At 42.3% G+C, this 19701-nt stretch overlaps 1 protein-coding gene across 1 annotated transcript in view; it reads left to right on the top strand.

Moving 5' to 3' along the window:
- The window catches only part of LOC306914692 (squalene monooxygenase-like), a 53359-nt gene that overhangs the window by 1497 nt on the left and 32161 nt on the right, over window positions 1-19701 (top strand). The window lies entirely within an intron of this gene.

Below are 19701 nucleotides of genomic sequence, written 5' to 3'. Positions count from 1 at the left end.
CCTGTCTCTCTCACTATCACTATGAAAATGAAGCAGAAATGGCAAAACTAAAGTAATCAAACTCACGCCTTTGTCTCTCCCTCCTGTCCCAGACGGTCAGTATTTTAGCGAGGAGCAGATGTGCATGAGGCAGCCCCTACTGTATGAGCAGTACATTGGCCAGTATCTGACAGAAGAAGGCATGTGGAATGACTTTTCTCTCTCTGTCTCAATGTGTACCTCTGTGTTTCGCTTTAAAAACCACAAAATGTATTTTGGCGGGCCTTGATGCCGTCGTAATGGCTGTTTTTACACTTGCATGCTTAGCGTTGTGATCTTGTAGATCGGCTATTTTCAGCATGCAACCAAGTGTTGAATGACTTATACTGGATCTCTTGTCCACTAGTCCCTTCCTAACATTTTAGTCTAGTTTTTATTTGTTGACGAAATTGTTAGTATATTTAGTCTTAGTTTTTGTCATCATAGCTTAGTTTCCATTTAGTTTTTGTCAGGGAAAAAAGGTAGTCGTCGAACATTCTTTGTCTTAGTTTTAGTCGACGAAATCAACACTGCTTAGTGATCAGCATGTCTCCTCTACCAGGTGGCATCTTATTTTGTAGTAGTAACTCATGATGAACCTCTCCAGGCAAGAAGTAAACAGTTGTAGTTGATTGACATAAGTTCTTGACCATGTTTTCCCTCTTTAGAAAATCCATGCTGTGCTCACTGATGGCTGATGGCTGTTTCTCCAAATTCAGAAAGATCCTTGTGTCTGGAAAGGCTCAGACATCGTCTCACTTTGTTGGATGCCTCATGAAGGTAAACCTGTGTTTTGCTCAAAGTATTGTAATTTGTTGATGAACATCGCCTAGACACATGCACACCACATCTTCTGTTATTTTGCCCCCAGGATGCTCCCCAGTTCAAAGCCCACCATGCTGAATTGGTCTTGGCCAACCCCAGCCCTGTTCTTATCTACCAAATATTTTCCTCTGACACCAGAGTATTAGTGAACATCAGGGGGGAAATGCCATCCCCCTCCGTGCGCATGTTCTGAAATAGTAATGGATTCAATTTGTTGCACGTACTATATTGTGCATATTGTGTGTATTAATACTGATGATTCAAACGCTCAAAGTCAGATTCAAAATAATCTCTTTTAGAGATTATTTCTGTAAAGTTACTTACCCGACCCGAGAAATGCTCGGAGAGTTTGAGACGAGTTGGAGTTGTGTGAGCTACTACCATGATGCTCAGATTCAAACGCACAAATTATTTTATTCCATCGGTGCCTGTCTGGTGTCTGTGTTCTTACTAAAATCTGCAGTGTTCTTTTAACGCAAATTTTGCTGTGTGATTGTTGCACCAGGATGTCATTCAGTTTTATTAAATTGTGTTTTTTCATAGCTCAGCTAAGATGACACAACAGTAGAGAAACGAAGGATATAAACTAGAATTTCCTACCGCTGGGTGTAACAGGAAAAAAATTGCCAAGTCGGTGTGGCGAACGGTTCTCGAGTTACGTGGATTTCAGACGTACACACGCACACAGAGACTTGGTGTGTGTGTGTGTGTGTGTGTGTGTGTGTGTGTGTGTGTGTGTGTGTGTGTGTGTGTGTGTGTGTGTGTGTGTGTGTGTGTGTGTGTGTGTGTGTGTGTGTGTGTGTGTGTGTGTGTGTGTGTGTGTGTGTGTGTGTGTGAGAGAGAGAGAGAGTTGGGGGGGGGGGGGTGACGTTTGTGTTGCCTTGGAGTCAAAGCACTTGACCTCTCCTGTGACCCCAATCAGCATGCTGCAGGGGTCAATAGTTCGCACTACAAACAGACTTTCCATGCTACAAACAGACACACACACACACACACACACACACACACAAAGCTGCGCATAGGAGAGGGTGTTCCACTGCTCAAAAATAATGGTGCTGCTATGCTTTTGTGTATACTGGTGTTCATACGGTATGCACGGCTTGCTGCATTCAAATATGTTTTGCATGATCATTGATCACTGCATCTTTGAACTTTAATAGTACAGATTGTTGAAAAGATATGTATAGATCTAATGGGATCTAGTCTGTTTCATATTCTGTAAGACACTACACATTTAAATTGATGTTAGAAATGTTTGAAAGCACTAAAAACAGCTTTGTGTGGGTGTAGTGTTACAGTAGTTGGCACACACTGGTGAGCAGAGATGACATTTATTTACTTAATCAATAATACAGCAGGATTTGTTTTTATAAGCAGACAAAAACATTAGAATTATTCTTTACAAATATTTTAACAAGTTCAACCTGAACAGTGCTGCACAAAGTGATGAGAAAGTAACTACTGGTGACTATGACGGTATTGCTTAAATTCTACTACGTATTTTGACATAACGACTCGCAATACATTGTAAGCTTGTAGAGCTGCTATTTTTGCGAGGGACACAGTCATATGACAAAGTATAAATCAGGCTTAAATAGATAGATATTCCACTGTGTCCAGCTTACATATGATTCATGATGTATTTGATGTATTGTCATGTTTTTTGTTCTTGCTTACTGTAAATCTCTCTGGATTAAGAGCGTCTGCTAAATGCCTAAATTGTAAATTGCTTAACACAGCAACCTGCGTTTTCCAGGTGTACTTCTCCTGGGAGACGCCTACAACACGAGGCCCCTGCTGACAGGAGGAGGCATGAGTGTGGCCCTCAATGACGTGCGCATCTGGAGGAGCCTGCTAATTAACATTCCAGAGCTCTACGACGATAGTGCCATGCTGCAGGTATTCACAGAGTTCTCAGAGAGTAGATAATATTGTTGTAGCAGTTATTAAAGACTACAAGAGATGTCAAGTGTTGCGGTGCAATCAGGGGACAGAAAGCAGCACTCTATCTGGAACGCATCTTTCTAGTTTGACATGGACTTGTGCTTGACGTCACGTGATCACGCACTGTAGTTCACTGCTCCTAGCAGATTCTAATCGGGCACAGCTGATTTGACTGCATGTTTCAGTCAAAGCGGTTTTGGCCCTTCACCTTGTAGTTTCTAAACAAGAAATCTGTCTATACAACTATATGCAGTGAATTGATGTGACATGCTTTGCAGATTGATTATATATTCAGTTCTCCCACTACCATGGCATAATGTTCTGATTGAAAGTTTGAGTTTCATTAACATTTATTTGCATCAAAGGTTTAATGAATGTTTTTAACTTTACCTTCACCAGGCTTTCGCCCAAACCAATGACCCTTATTGGACACTTCTTTGCTGTGGCCTTGTTTGCTATTTACTTCAACTTCAAGTCAGAGTCCTGGAGCACCAAACCCAGAGCCTTATTTAAGAGCGGAGCCATCCTGTACCGTGCTTGCACAGTCATGCTTCCCCTCATCTACTCTGAATTCAAGTACCTGGTTTACTGAGAAGTGCTCCTTGAGAGATCCAGATGGACATGAACAGTTTACTTTTAAGTCATCTCCCTGTCGGTCTGTACAGATTCAGCCTCACAGTAAACTGACAACACAGACCAAATAAAACATGAAAATGTAGCCTTTGGCAACAGCATTCATGTTATGCCCATCCACTGAAAAGCCAGTGCTGCTGTTTTTAATTGAGTACTGTATTTTGTATTGTATACTCCTGTCTTCTTTCAATAAGTTAGTTTTGACATAATGTCATAAGAGAAGATGCCTTGGTTAATTAACCACTTAAGCCTTATTTAAAAAATCTTCGAAAATAGCCAATCTACAAGTCTGAAAGCACAGCTGAATGCCTTCCTGTCCTTTTGATTGATGAAATGGTTACCCTGTAGTAGGGTATGATCACATTTATGACATGGTCATAAATAACGTTGCCCATATATTATGACTGATTTAAGCTGCAAGGGAATAAGTAGTTGTAATTTATATCAAAACGCAATACCTGAAGCACCCATTGTTTTAGTAGGGTGGCCCTCATGTCTTTCAAATGTCCTTTTTATAAAATATGTACTTGTAACATTTTCATTGTAACAATTTTTTGTGACCGCTTCTAACCTATAAAATGTGTTTGTCATGGAGGTAACGTCACAAGGCTAATCGTAGACAGGATTGCTCTTGTATTTTTGGCTAATATATTATAATACTATGAAATGTCAGTAAAATACATTCATGTCTGCAATATGTTTTTGTTTGGCAGTATTATATACAAATTAACACCTTAGCTGAGAGGTAACCCCAACCTAGCTAACACTTGTCCAGAATTGGACAAAGCCAGTGAATGAAGCTCAGATGTTCCTCCTCTGAGTTGACACTCATAGGAACTGGATTATCTCACTGTCATTACTGTTGTAAGTTTGTGCTATTCATTGATTGATGTCGATTGATATTTTGATGTTTAGTAGATTCGTTTTTATAAAATTGTTGTCAAAATGGTCATATTTCACTATTTTGTAAAAGTCATTACACTATCATTAATAAGCCATATAAAATATAATAAAGATGCACAATTCTATTCAGTATGCTAATACAGTATGTGATGTCAGAAATTAGCCATACAGTATCGTTGCTGTTGGGAGGAAACCTAACTCCATTTTTGAGTTTTTTTTTTGGTTGCATGAATCAGTTGAACACCCTTTGTGTGTCGTTTTCGAAAATATTGAACCAATGGAAAGTAGTAAAAACACTTGACAAAACCTCTTAACTCCATTGGACCCTCAAACTGTCTGCTAACTCCACCACCTCTACCCCTCTCATGCAAGTAATTGACAATATATAAAGTCACACCAACTTTGATGAGCCAGTATTTCTTTGTTTTCAAAATATAACGTTTTCTTTATTTCCTGAAAAATGAACATTTTGGAGTTAGGTGGTTTCTTCCCATCAGCAGAGATATGTTGTTGGAAATAAACCAATGTATTGGTGAATCCTTTCAGAAACACTTTGTAATTGTGTATTTAAGTACAATACAACTGTACAAGAAATAGAAATGATAGCCCATGCGATGGCTTTAACTACGTGTAACAGGACCCTCTGGGTCATACACGTGCAAATGTAGGTCAAGTTGATTTAACATTCATGATAATTCAGGATTAACATTTAGGATTTATTAATCAAATATATAACAATTCAGTCATTGCCGTTTATATCATTGAAAATTTTGCATTGTCTACATATAAAAATGTGTCCACTCCAGTTTTGTTTTCGTCGACTAATACTATGACGAAAAATGTTCGTCGACTACCTTTTTTCACTGACGAAAACTAAATAGAAACGAAATGAAAACTAAGCTATGATGACTAAAACTAAATATATCGGCAATTTTCGACAAGAAATACAAACTAAACTAAAATGTTAATGTATGAGTATGAGTCATTTTACACTTGCTGAAAATAGCTGAACCACAAGCTCACAACGCGCTGCGAGTTTGTAGATCGGCTATTTTCAGCATCAAGGCACCGCCAAAATACATTTTAGTCAACTAAATCAACTGTAGATTTAGTAGACTAAAATCGCATGATACTTAGTCGACTAAAACTAGACTAACACTAAGACATTCCACGGGACTAAAATGTGACTAAAACTAAATGAAAACTATTCAAAAGACTGACTAAAACTAAAATCCAATTTTGCTGCCAAAAACAACACTGGTCTACTCCCTATGCCCGGCAATGTCTTTATCTGCTCTATAGAGCGTCGCAGTCCCGTCCCCTTTCATGACGACAGGCCCAGGAAATAATTCCCCATTAATTTTTCCCCATAGACATTTCAAAAAGTATTTATTTAAAGATCTGTAAGCCTCGAACAAAGCCAACTCGGATCGTGACAAATCATGACAACAAACACAATATTTTGGGCCGAACATATAATTACAAAGAAGAAAAAAAGTGTTGTACCTGCCCTTTTTTTTTCTTCTAATTATTTATTCGGCCCAAAGAATTGTGTTTGTTGTCATGATCCAAGTTGGCTTTGTCTGCGGCTTACAGATCTTTAATCCATTCAGGGCGGGAACCCCTTTTGGTGTTTTAAGCATTAGCTATTGAAAAATAGCAGATCTACAAGCTCATAGCGCAGCACTGAGTGCCACGCTACGAGCTTGTAGGTCTGCTATTTTTGAAAAATCGTGAAAAATATGGCGCAAATCTTTGAAGATATTCTTTCAGAGTGAATGTTTTTAACTCAAATCTTTGCTTTTGGGGGGGGAGTCCCTGGAACAACATATTTTCAGATGGGGGTCGGCGGCCAAATGCAATACATATAATTTTTGGGGTCCTTGACATGAAATAGTTTGAGAATCACTGACATAGAAACATAGGTTGTCTATGGGGAAAATGTATTGGAAATTTTCTTCCGGACCGATCGCCTTGGGCGGGACTGCAACGCTCTATACTCAACAGGAGGTTCTTGAGAGATCAGTCTAATCCACATCCTGAATAATGTTCCCACAAACAGTTAATGGCTCTCCTCTATACTATATTCACCACAGGTAATATAATAACATATACAATAAAACAATAACCATCACCAGCAGTAATAATATACAATACTACAATAATAATAATCACAGGTAATAACATATTATCAAATAAAATATATAGGCTAGTCATAATTAATTCAGTGTCATTGTCAATTCAGTCACTGGCAATTCCGCATGTCTCTACTGTGGTCTACCAACTGCTCCCTGTTGATAGGCATTGTCTTAATAAAGGGTCAGTTCAAATTTTTGAACTTAAAGCTGTAGGAAATACTTCCCATTAACATAGTGGTTACAAGGTATTAATTGATTGCCTGAGTCCTGTGGTGGGAGTTTCGGTCTGGTTCTGGTGAATATTAAGTATTGGGGGCAATTTGTTTTGTATTGTCGACCTATTTCTACCATATAGTGCTTTCATTCAACTTTGACCCCTCTGTCACAGGGAAGTGATGTTGTGCTGCTGTCGTAGTGATACTGGACAAACAAAACAATGTTCCATGTGACAGAGAGGTCCAAGTTGAACCAAAGTTGGGCTATAAGGTAGAAATAGGTCAATAATAGCCAGGCTACAAAATAAATGACTAGTTTTCATTAATATGAATTAATTAATATTCACCTAAACCAGACCAGAATTCTCAGCATGGGACTCAGGCAATCAATTAATACCTTTGAGACCACTATATCAATGGCAAGTATTATTTAAGTAAAAACTAATGTGAACTAACCATTTAATCTTGTTCCATGTTGACATGCCATTAAATGCAAAGGTGTTTGACAGTATGGGCTTGTTGCAGAGTCTGTTCTGTACAGCATTCAGTAAAGGGCAAGGCCACAAAGCCTCAGGAGTCTGTACTGGTCCCAAGCTAGCCCTTTTCGGGACCCTCAGTTACCTTTTCTGTATTTTGGACGGCAGGTACCGTAGGGTAGGGTCCCTTGAAAGTTAATCCACTCTCAAATAGACCAGCTGTACCACTGTCTGGTCACGGACACCTGCGGCATCGCTTGAGTGTTGATGAGATGTTTAGATGCAGAGTAGCAGTAGGAGACGGCGGAAACGTGTACGAAGCAGCGTTGCCGTTAAGTATTTTTAATCTATTTTTGAGGTTTTGGTTTCTCTGAAATTCTCTCTTCCTAACTTTTATTTATTTTTTATCAGAAATCAGAATGGATCTTGAAGAGGGTTGCAGTCCTCGACAAGTCAGAGATAATCATTATCTCATGAATCCCTATTCATCATGTTCTGAAACTTCATTTCTGAAGTAACATACCGCACCGCGACTGGCTATAGACCTAGTTACTGCTTCTGATTGGCCGACCGTGTGCATGCCATAGGTACATGCTGGATGAATGATGTCAATAGTAGCTTTGGTTGATTTCAAAGTATTAGCTCCGTTTGGAACCTCAATATCTACGCTGCTACGCTTTAGCTCCGAGATGAGGTTCCGTTCCATGTCAGGATATCCCTGCACAGGCTGAAATGGACTCTAGCTGGGTGGGTCGAGGCCGTCAAACATTACTCTTTTCAAAAAGTAAAGGTATCAGCGCAAGATACAGTTGATAAACTTAAGGCCGGCATGTAAAATGTAAAGTCTGGAGTAAAACAACCGCTTACAAAGCGGCTGTTTGTCAGCCAGTAGCATGTTTTCCCAATGCAATCTTACAGATATAGTACTGCGCATGCAAACGGGGGTTGACTGGACTACATTTTTATTTAAAGACTATAATTTAAGCAGTTGTTTGACGCCGGACTAAAAATATTAAGTGATAGCCACTGTTTGTGGACGAGCTCGACCCAGGTAGTCATGCAGGGATATCCTGACACGGAACCTCTTCTCGGAGCCAAAGCGTAGCAGTGTAGATATTGAGGTTCGAAACGGAGCCATCAAAAATATATAAGAACACATGTTTCCTCTTTAAACTGTGTTTCTAAAATATCTGAGCCTAGAGTTGCGATATTGAGGGGGTCGAAAACAGCCCGGTCACATGGTTCATGTACTCGTGCGAGCCCATAGACTAAACTTAAACTTCCGGTTGTCCCCATTCAATAGAAGTCTATGTAGAGGAGCCACCATTGGACTGGCCCCATGAAGTGAACGGAGTCTGCGTAACTTACTCTATGGCTCTGGATACAGCAACGTGCAGCTAGTCAATCGCGGTGCGGGAGGCGGTACATGAGAAGCCAAAACTTCAAAAATAGATAGCCTACTTAACGGCAACGCCGATTAACGCTGCTTCGCACACGTTTCCGCACGTTTTCTACACTCTATACATCTTTGAAACATCTCATTAACACTCCGGCGACGTGGCAGGTGTCTGTGACCGTCACCAGACAGTGGTACAGCTGCGTCTATTTGAGAGTGGATTACCTTTAAAGGGACCCTAGGGTACCGCCGTCTAAATGACAGAAATGGTAATAGAGGGTCCTGAAAGGGGCTAGTCCCAAGCCTCATCCACGATGTCTCTGGCTGGGTCTTTGCATGCTATTGGTCAGCCATTTCCACACCATGCTTCCAGAACGTGTCAGACCGGCTGGTGGAGAGCTGAACCGCAGCAAGCTGAACGATGGCCGAGGCGGCATGCTGGCCAACATGGGCTGATGGTCTCTGTGAAGAGGCCTGGTCCACGGTCACACTCGGCGGTCAGTTGGGGGCTCAATGGTCCACGGAACTGCGGAGTGGAAGACAAAAGAACTCCGGGGAGTGGCCCCCCCGGATGTTGAGTTAGTGGCAGGCCTTAGAAAGGTTTTTAATCTGGTTTAAAATAAAAAAAAGAATTATATATAATTTTTGTGTGTGTGTGTGTGTGTACACTGCACACACACACACACACACACACACACACACACACACACACACACACACACACACACACACACACACAGCTATGTTTGTTCAGTAACAAGAGTCTGAGGTCTCTCTAGCATTTCAGGTTGCAGGTCAGGATAGAAAATGCAGTCAGAATACAGATTAAACAAGTGTAATTCTTAAGTGACACAAAGAATTGAGCAGACAAAATTGGAACACTAAAGATGATAAATGGCTACTCTCTCCTGATTGGCTGAAACGAGAAATGTATTTTCTGTTTATTAGAGCTGCAGAGCCAGGGAGACCCCTGTTACTGAACAAACACTATAGTCTATATATCCATGATTACTGTCACTATCAGAATATTCATGCGTTTCAAATGTAGTCCTACGCCTAACACAGGTGTTTCAAATTTGTCTGATTGGCATGATAACACTATGTTCTACAATCAGACAAAATGATACACCTGTGTTGGTCCCCATTCCCCAACATGGCAGGTGTAGAACTACATTTGAAACACATGAAGTGATTTAACCTTTTAACAAAAAAACAAAAAATTAAACTTACCGTAGGAGTAGCCCTAGGAGTGACCAGAGTCAGGACTTGTCCTAGCTCTGGTCCATAGTCTAATGCACTTTACTGCTGTTGAACGCAACGGCAGTAAAGTGCATTAGGCTATGGACCAGAGCTAGACTTGTCCCAACCATCATCATCATTTTTCGACCGCGGTCGATATCATGGATTCCACAATGCTACGCCAGACTTCCCGGTCCTTCATTGCCAACCAAGCCTGACATGTCCCAACCAAGCCTCATGTCCCAACCAAGCCTCATGTCCCAACCAAGCCTCATGTCCCAATTAAGCCTCATGTCCAAACCAAGCCTCATGTCCCAACCAAGCCTCATGTCCCAATTAAGCCTCATGTCCAAACCAAGCCTCATCCCCGACGTCTCTGGCTGGGTGTTTGCATGCTATAGCTAGTGGTCAGCCATGTCCACACCCTGCTTCCAGAACGTGCCAGACTTGAAGACCTGAACCGCTGCAAGCTGAACGATGCCCTAGGCTGCATGCTGGACGAAGCCCGAGGCTGCAGGCTGGACAACATGGCGATGTTCATGGCATCGTTCGCTTTCTTTGGAACTCCTTTCATCACCTCCAAAGCATCCTTAATCTCAACTCCCTCTCCCTCCTCACAGCAGGACAACAAGTCTTTAAGCAGGAGCTGGTACTTTGTGATCCTCTGTATGGGTTTGATGAGACAGGAGTCCAGAGAACTGGCCCAGCTCAAACCATATTTCGCCTGGATGTGTGTAAAGTAGGCTCCACCGTGTTCCACTACAAGTCGACTCGAGGCAGGCTTGTTCTTGCAGTAGTCCACGTACAAACGGTCGAACTGACCTGCCCACGCCACAAAGCAACGTCCCACATCCGCTGGTAGACGGCAGTTGCCCAACTCCCCTTGGAAAACATGGCTGTGGAAGTTGTATATGTCCTGGATGTTACCGAAGATGACGGTTTCCTTGTTGCGGATGCCCGCAGGCTTCTCGTCAACTCCACCGGTCATCTCCATCAGGTAGGTCTCCAGGCATGTACGCAGGTCTCGGATGTAGTCCTGCTCTGTGTGTACCAGCTCAGCCATGATGAACCGCATCTTCCGGGCATACTTGTCGTCGTCTGTCAGACGCTGCTGACCGAGACAACGTTCGTTCTCCTGCAGCAACGGTGCCGTGCGGGCAGGTACTCCGTTGCAGGTAACCACTGCAACGGCGTCCTCCTCTGGCTGCTGCTGGAAGCTCTCCGTGTTCAACTCAGAATTCTCCAAACCGAACGTTGTAAACAACGACGATTTGAAGTCATCCATGTGTAACGTGAAGAAGGTGTTCTGGTTGAAAAACTCTGCAAGTTTAACGTCTTCGCAGACGAGCTGTCTGATGCGTGTACCGGTATCCATCATTGCCATCATTCAACTGACTAACCGTGGCTGCGAGCGGACTTTTATAAGCGCTTTATTTTTTAAATCCCGTAACTAGCCTGTGATTGGCTGGCGGTGTGCACTCGCTGGCCATAGGTCAAGTTCATTACGCGTCGACTCGTGGTGCCTGCGTGATACGCGCTATGGACACGCCCACCGCGCTGCATCCATCCAGAGATTATCATTTATTTTATTTTTTGTTCAAAGTTTCAAACATCAACACTCGTGACGTCAACGTTTCATATCAGGTACAGTCCGTTTAAAAGTGATGCCGTAACTGTATTCTGAATGATGGACATACATTCAACATATCCTCTCTAGGTTATGTTATTGTTAAGTAAGTATTACATCAACTATAAGGTGAACATCGTTAGCTTAGCTAGTAGCTACTAGCTAACGTTAACCATGTGTGTAACACTAAATGGGATAACTGCGTTTGTTATTATTTGGTACCACTTTTGTAGTCTCTCGAGACAGCTAGCTGTCTGACATACTTGACTAAAGGAAAAGATCTACAAGATGTGGGCTTGAAGATCTGGTAATTTCTCCATTTGTTTTATTGTTTGCCCTAAAAGGACATTTAATAGCCTCGGTACCCAGGATTTTATTTCCGTAGGCTATTTACACAACACCGATGTGCATTAGGGTGGAGATAACTGAGCACCTGGAGAGGTGGGCACCACAACTTAATGTACTTTTGACCTCAGTCAGTACTATAGTATTTTGGCAAATAAACATATGTACTTTTGACCTTGTGTTGTGTTTGGGGGTATGCTTTGTAAAGTTAAACACTCGTGGAGACGAATCCTAATTCATGTGCCCACATGTCCATAGTGCCCAGTTGTTCAGGTGCCCACATGTCCCTACCTTAAGTGCTCAATTGTTCAGGTGCCCACTGCCCACATGTCTCTAGTGCCCAGATGGTTTTGGTGTCTAGTTGTCCTGGTGCCCACTGCCCACCTGTCCCAACAATTATGGTGCCTAGATGACCGTACTGTATCTGTCTTGTATTCCTTAGTCATTTGCTTTAACTGTTGCGTAACAAGACCCTCTGGAAAATTACCAGACAAGTGGTGCAGCCGACAGGTCTTCACTATAGATCTCACGGTAGCCCACGGTCCTAGAGGTTTGTTTTATTTTACCCTTTTCTCGGTGGCACACTTTATCTCTGACAACACCATGGCGCCCAGAACGAGTGCTTCTAAGGCAGGCTCTGCCCATTTCTCTTTCCCTATAGGCGACTTCGCACAGGCCCATACCAGAACCCCACTACCCGTGAATGTGGTAACAGCCACCCATGCAACCAATTCCGCCCTTCTGGAATTGTAAAATGTTGGCCTGGCTGTATTACAAGCTGCTGATTCCTCTATATGTGCTCTTCTTCCATTCTGGCAGGAACAGCGGATGCCTGGGCATAATGGAGAACCAAGGCCTACCTTCTGAAACCCTGGGTCTCCTGTCGGAATGGGATCGTACCCCCTGGAGGACGGGCTGCTGCACAGGGTGTACAGAAGGCCACATGGAGGGGGCAGAGTCCATCAGCTGCTACTTAAGTTCCGGAACACAACATAACTTCAGGTACACAAACTAAGAACTTGTTTTGATCAAGGTTCAATGTTAGCTTTATTGTCCCTTGCGGGAAATTGGTTTGCAGCCAGGTAATAGTAAAAATACACACATCAAACGACATTCAAAATACTACCGTAATTACAAAAGACTAAATCCTAACAGGGCACTAGAGACATTAAAAGAACGCATTTTCCTCAGATAAAAAAAAGACGTTGCTGGACTTTTTTTGATGTAGAGGCAATATGAGAATCAAAGCAGTTTGTTGTCAAGAACGACACCCAAGTATTTGTAGCTCTCTACAACTTCAATTTCTGTGCCCTTAAAGAGTGTAGGAGCAGGACTAGGACGAGTCCTTCTAAAGCTGATGATCATATATTTTGTTTTAGTAACATTTAACTGTAAGAGTGACTTGTCACACCAGGATATGAAATCATCGATCATTTGGTTAGTTGACTGTGTCAGTGTCAATTTTGTCAACTAAAACTCTGACAAAGTGTTTGTTGACTACCTTTTTTCACAGAAAAACTAAGCTATGGCTAAGCTATGACTAAAACTATGGCTAAATACAGTATACTGACAGTTTCGTCAAATCAAAACTAGACTAAAATGTTAGGGAGGGACTAGTGGACAAGATATCCAGTCGAACTAAAAGACATGTCATTTTATGCTATGGTTGTGTGCAGATGTCGTTCCCCGAATATAGCTGATCTACAAGCTCACAGTCCCAACTGCAGTGTGATGCGTTTATCTTGTAGATCTGTTATTTCAGCCATTTCAGCACCATCACGGCCCTCCAAAATATATTGTAGCCGACTAAATCAACTGTAGATTTAGTCGACTAAAATCTTATGGCATTTATTCAACTAAAACTTTTCAGACGACTAAAATATGCCTATTCAAAACACTGACTTAAACTACATCACAATTTGCTGTCAAAATCAACACGGGACAGTGTCTTGTTATTGTACTAAATGTGTTCCTCCTGCTAGATTAGTAATGATTACCACTGCTATTTTGTTTTGTTTAGGTTGACTTTTATTGTTCTCTTACTTTGTTATTCAGCTATTTCTGTTTTTGTTTTGTTCTCCCCAATAGAGTCCTGTGGATGCTGTGCATCCAGAGTCAGAGGGAGCCAAGTGGTGCAGCCGACAGGTCTTCACTATAGGTGTCACGGTAGCCCACGGTCCTAGAGGTTTGTTTTATTGACGTGACTGCTTGCACCCTTTTCACGGTGGCACCCTTTATCTCTGCATGCATGTGTGTGTGTGTGCGTGCTTCTAGGCTTGTGTTGGCTGGAGATTTGGTTCGTGGACTGAAATCAATGTGGGTTATGGTCATAATATTCCTAACTAGCGCTTTACTCCCCCTCAGTGTCACAGCAGTAGAAGACATCGTGGCCAGCTTGGAGGAGGAGAATGAACGGAGTCCAGTACAAGGATAAGGAAACCATGGAGACATCAAAGTGAGTGGAGGAAACTTGTAGCATGACAAAGCATGCTCTCATTAAATCACTCTTACATCTAAATTGCGAGTGTAAAACAATCTACTCTCAAAATGTAATGTAAAATGTTTTTGTGTTAGCTGAAGCAAACTTGCCGAAGAGAACCAGAGGTCAAAGAGAAAAACATTTACATGAAATCTGCTCTGCTTTTAATCCATCCTAGAAGAACTGGGTGCTATTAATAGAGCGTCGCAGTCCCGCCCCCTCGAGAGACCCGGAAAATAAATCCCCGTTCATTTTCCTCATAGACTTTTCAGAAAGTATTTATTTAAAGACGTTTACGCCGCGGACAAAGCCAACTCTTGTTCTTTTGTTCTTTTGAACCAGAGAAGTAGGTTATACTCAGTGACATACTGAATAAGATTAGACCTGTGCCCTCCTGAAAGTACACTGATAGTCACTGACAAGAAATGACCACTAGATGGAGGACACTACTAAGGAAAGGATTGAAAGCCATCAAGGTCATCAAAATCAGGTCTTTTCTCTCTTTGTCTCCACCAGGCCGAAGGCATGGTGAGAGAGTATGTTTTGCACTCCGTCGGTGCGTCCGTCTGTGTGTCCGTCCGTCCGTACGTCCGTCCGTCCGTCTGTGAACAGCTAATCTCTGGCACCGTTGGCTTGATCGCAGCCATACTCTGCACACACACTCCCTGAATGCCAGAGCTGAACCTCTGCCCCAAAGTTTTCACATTGGCCTGTTATAGCGCCACCAGGAGGCCGCTTTGTGCAAAACAAATGTTTTGACAGTACACCTACAGATTTTGTCCAAACATTACGCAAATTGGTACACAGTCTCTCTAGAGCCATTCAACGAAACGGGTCTTTCAGATTTTTCAGACTCCATCCTGATTGGCTAAGATTGTCTTCCAAAGTTCGCAGGAGTGCTCCGTTTCAAACAAAATGCTGCAAATCATGAACACATGGTGTGATTTCCGTGAAAGTTTGCACGCACATTCCCACTAGGTCGAGGAAGAAATGCCACTTGAATATTTTCAACTCAGCCTCATGGTGGCGCTATAACTGGCCGATTTGTGTTTTTACCTATAACTGCACCGATCTGTGTAAAACCATGTATGCACACTCCCTAGAGGCCAAGGAAAAACCTTTGCCTGGAATTTTTCACATCTGCTCTTTATAGCGCCACCAGGAGGCCGACATATGTAAAACACATTTTCTAATATTACTCCTTCAGATTGTATCCAAATTTCACGCAAATCGGTACACATGCTCTCCATAGTCATGTGATCATGTGATTTGTTTGATTTCTCATAATTATCCATCCTGATTGGCTACGATTGGCTTCTAAAGTTTTCAGGAGTAGCCCGTTCTGTACCCGTTTTGTACAAATTGCCACAACTCCGCAACGCAGCGTCCGATTGCGGTGAAACTGTGCATGCCTATTCCCACTACTAGGCTGAGGAAGAAATGCCACTTGACAGTTTTCAAATCAGCCTCATGGTGGCGCTACAACAGGCCAAGTCGCGTCACACACACACACGCGTGTTTTACGCGATCGCTACATTTACAGTCCAAACGTGTATATAAACATTCCGTTTTCAAATATAAAGTACTCACAAATTGTCCCACGGGTGTTAGAAATTTGCTGGTACAGCGATTAGCATTGCTGCATCCCGCGTTGTTTAAAAAAAAGCATTTTTATCCGAGCTGTTTTTTGCCATTGGCTTTCAACTACGCGCCCCTGTCGGTCGGTCGGAGTGTGGCACTCTGAAACACTGGGTGTGTTCGATATAGGCACGCTGACCGCACTGCCAATACAGACTAATAGGCCAGTTTCGAATTGCAGCCATCCGTAGGTGCCCTTTGAGAGCGGTTTTGAAGGAGTCAAGGGATTCGCATGTCTTAATGACTGTTGGTAGGGCGTTCCACATTTTGGTGGCATAGGAGCGAAAATAATTTAGTCCCTTGTTTGTGCCGAATCTGGGTTGTACATGGTTCGTTGCACTCCCTCTGGTGTTGTGGGTGTGGACTTCGTTAACATTAAGGAAGTATCTAGACAGGTACATGGGTATCTTGGTGGTGTAGTGAATCTTGTGGACCAGACCCATTACAAGATGCTGTACTCTGTCGTCGACCCTAATCCATTCCAGCCTGTCAAAGTGGGCAGGGGTGAGGTGGGTTCGGGGGGTGAGGCCAAGTAGGAGCCTGACCAGTTTGTTTTGGGAAGTCTGGAGCCTAGTTTTAAGGGCCTTTGTGGTGCTGTGGTACCAGGAGGTGCATGCATAGTCAAAGAAACCTTGTACGAGGGCTCCTGTTAAGGTCTTCAAGGTGTTATTGTTGACCAGTGAGGGGATCCTGTAAAGGAATCTTGTTCTTTGGTTGACTTTTTTGATTACGTTGGTGGCCATTTTATCCATTCCTTAACTCAGGGGTTCTCAACGTTTTTGGCCGGGGACCCCCGGAAATGCTTTGGCAATATCTCGGGACCCCCGCCCCGCCCCCTCCCGACCCCCAATATAAATTGACTGCTACAATAACCTTAACCCATTTTGGGCGGGAACCCCTTTTGGTGTTTTAAGCATTATGTTATAATTTAGCTAATGAAAAATAGCAGATCTACAAGCTCATAGCGCGCCACCGAGTGGCGAGCTACGAGCTTGAAAAACGTGAAAAAAAATAATTTGGGGTTGAGAACCCCTGCCTTAACTCACTGAACTAAATACTGGACCCAATCATCACAAGGCACACAATATTTACAAGATATTCATAGTAAAATGGCTTCTTTTAGCGAGACAAATCAGGAGAAAATCTACTTTGTTAATGACATTTCTTTATCCCAGCAACAAACTCTCGCGAGATTTGAGAGGAGTCCGGAACAGTCTCTCTGTCCATCTGCAATTTGACGGACGACACATAGGGGGCTCTGACCCCATATTTAAGATGATGCTGTTTTCGTGCTCAGACGCACCCACCCACCCAGCCAGCCACCCACCCAGCCACACACATAGCTCCGTAAGGGAGTGGTTGCACCACTCAAATCTGTCTTTTCTTTCCCAATGGATGCAGACAGTAAGTAATAAATGACCACTGTCACATTATACAAGCTGTAGACCTGAATGAACTATGAATGGTGTTCCATAACAGGGGTTACACATGAACATGCTAAACACACTATATAGTGTCTAGTAGTGGTATGGTATACCTTGTATGCTAAATAAAAGGCCCTGTTACAATGTTGAACAGAAACAGGAGCACATCTAGCATAAGACTGAATAATACGTGTTTACTTTGTGGGGTAATTTTATTGATTTCTTTGAAGCATCTTTGCCCAATAGAAATGCACTTTCAAACATTTCAAGCATTTATTTTATTCAATTAAGAAAATACACAAATGCACATGATGAGCAAAGTAAGACAGGAGACATTAAATACAGCCATAGTACCATACCATCTTATCTAATTATATAGGAGAAAGAGATGGAGCTTGAAACATCAGACGACCAGACCTGTCCGTCCTATCTCCAGATGCCCTCAGAAAAAGGAGGCTACGGAGTCTGTGAAGACATGATGACATGATTGTCCAAAAGGTACATGCCAAAATTCACACCCATAAACAATCATTCTTTGGGGGAATGGAATAGTGCAACATGAATATAGAGAATATTAGTGTTCAGATAAGAGGTCCTCATGTGAATATTATTTTGCAGAATGTGATAAAATGTCTCACAGACATTGCCACACCAACATTAAATTGCGCTGATCCTCCACCATCAGCTTCTGGTAGATGTGTGCTACGTGGACTCCTCCATAGCATTGCTCTCCTTTTCTTTCTAGTATAGATTATTTAGGACACACCATTGTACTCTGTACTCCTTAGTAGGGTGGTCCTCCTTAGCATCCCGCAGGCTGCTACACTGGTATACTTTTATCTACAAAGTCATTCTTGGTAATTCCCCTTTTTACATTAGTTCTAAATTCGAACTAGTCCAAAACTCGCTCAACCTCAGATCAGATTGAAGACATGTGGCCGAAACCAGAGAGGAAAACAATTCACAGCTGGGTGTGAAGATTTATCATCACAGCCCCAGAGCCTACTGGACACTGAGGAAGCACTTTACTTACATTTCCATGTAAGTAGTTCAAGAATGGATCATGACAACTTGACAAGATAGACCAAGTGAAGTGTTGCAGTTCATAATAACATATCCAGTATTGCTGAGCTTTTGTTCAACCATTACAAATCTATGAAAATGTGTCCTAACTGCATTGACCATCCAGATGTTTTTTTTTTTTTTTATCATTCCATTACACTAAAATGCTACATACTGCTCCTCGATTTTACAGCCAGGTTTCCTAGATGGTGTCCTCAGTCACATGGAAAACCTAGGGAAAAAGCTATATCCCAGTGAGCTCGTCTTAGATGAGATGGCAATAAAAAAACATCTGGATTACAACAGCTCACTGGATTCTATTAATGGCCTCACAGCTAAAGGACAGGTGGCTAACCAAGCCATGGTCCTGATGGCTCGAGGAGTGGCCTCGAGGTGGAAGCAGGTGAGTTGATATTTTATTCCATACAGAAAAAGTGACCAATGCATGCACATACAAGATAAAGTTTATTTTATGGGAGTGATTGTGTGTTCCCTCAGGACAAATTAATGCACTTCATCTGCTCACTACAGGCTATATAGGATACTTCCTTGCAACAAGTGGTCTCTCAGGAGAAGATACGGCAGCGATACTGTCGGAGGCTGTGAGGCGCCTAACAGTAATTGGTTTCACAGTAAGTCTATTATGTAGATGCGTACATATTATGTACATACTTCACATACATGTTACAGAGATTATGTTAACATGTACAGTGTACACTGTCTCACAACAGGTCATTTCTGTGGTCTGTGACCAAGCCTCAACCAATATGAAAACGCTGAAGTTGCTGGGAGCCAGCCTGGATCCAAAAGATGCTACAGATGTGGCACACTGCATATTGGTGGAGGGGAAAAGATTCGATGTGCCTCATCGTGTGAAATCCATTCTCAACAACCTTAAAAAACATGGCCTGAAGGTTGGTTTCATTCCCAGACCTGTTTTACCATCTAATGAGAATTCAAATTGGACATAAATTTAGTACATTTTAATGACCATGGTGATGTCAGAGACATTCCTTGCATGCATCTTGGTGTGATCAATGAGTGCAAACCTGGTTACAGTTGTGAAATAGTTACACGTATCACGTATCAACTTCCATCTTGTTACAGATGGGAGAAAAACAAGTCCAGTGGAAACACTTTCATGCTCAGGATATGCAGAACTCTGTCCGCCTTGACTCGCAAACATATTGATTTGCCAGCTTTTACCAATATGCGTGTTCGACTTGCAACTCAAGTCTTCAGTCACACTGTGGCTGCAGGTGGGTAATAATCGACAAACTATTTATGATGCATCTGGGTACGTGAATGGGGCAATCAGAATGGAATGGAATTTAGTTTG

Source organism: Electrona antarctica, assembly GCF_951216825.1.
Source record: "Electrona antarctica genome assembly, chromosome: 22".
NCBI lineage: Eukaryota > Metazoa > Chordata > Actinopteri > Myctophiformes > Myctophidae > Electrona > Electrona antarctica.
This window is presented reverse-complemented; position numbering and strand designations above follow the sequence as displayed.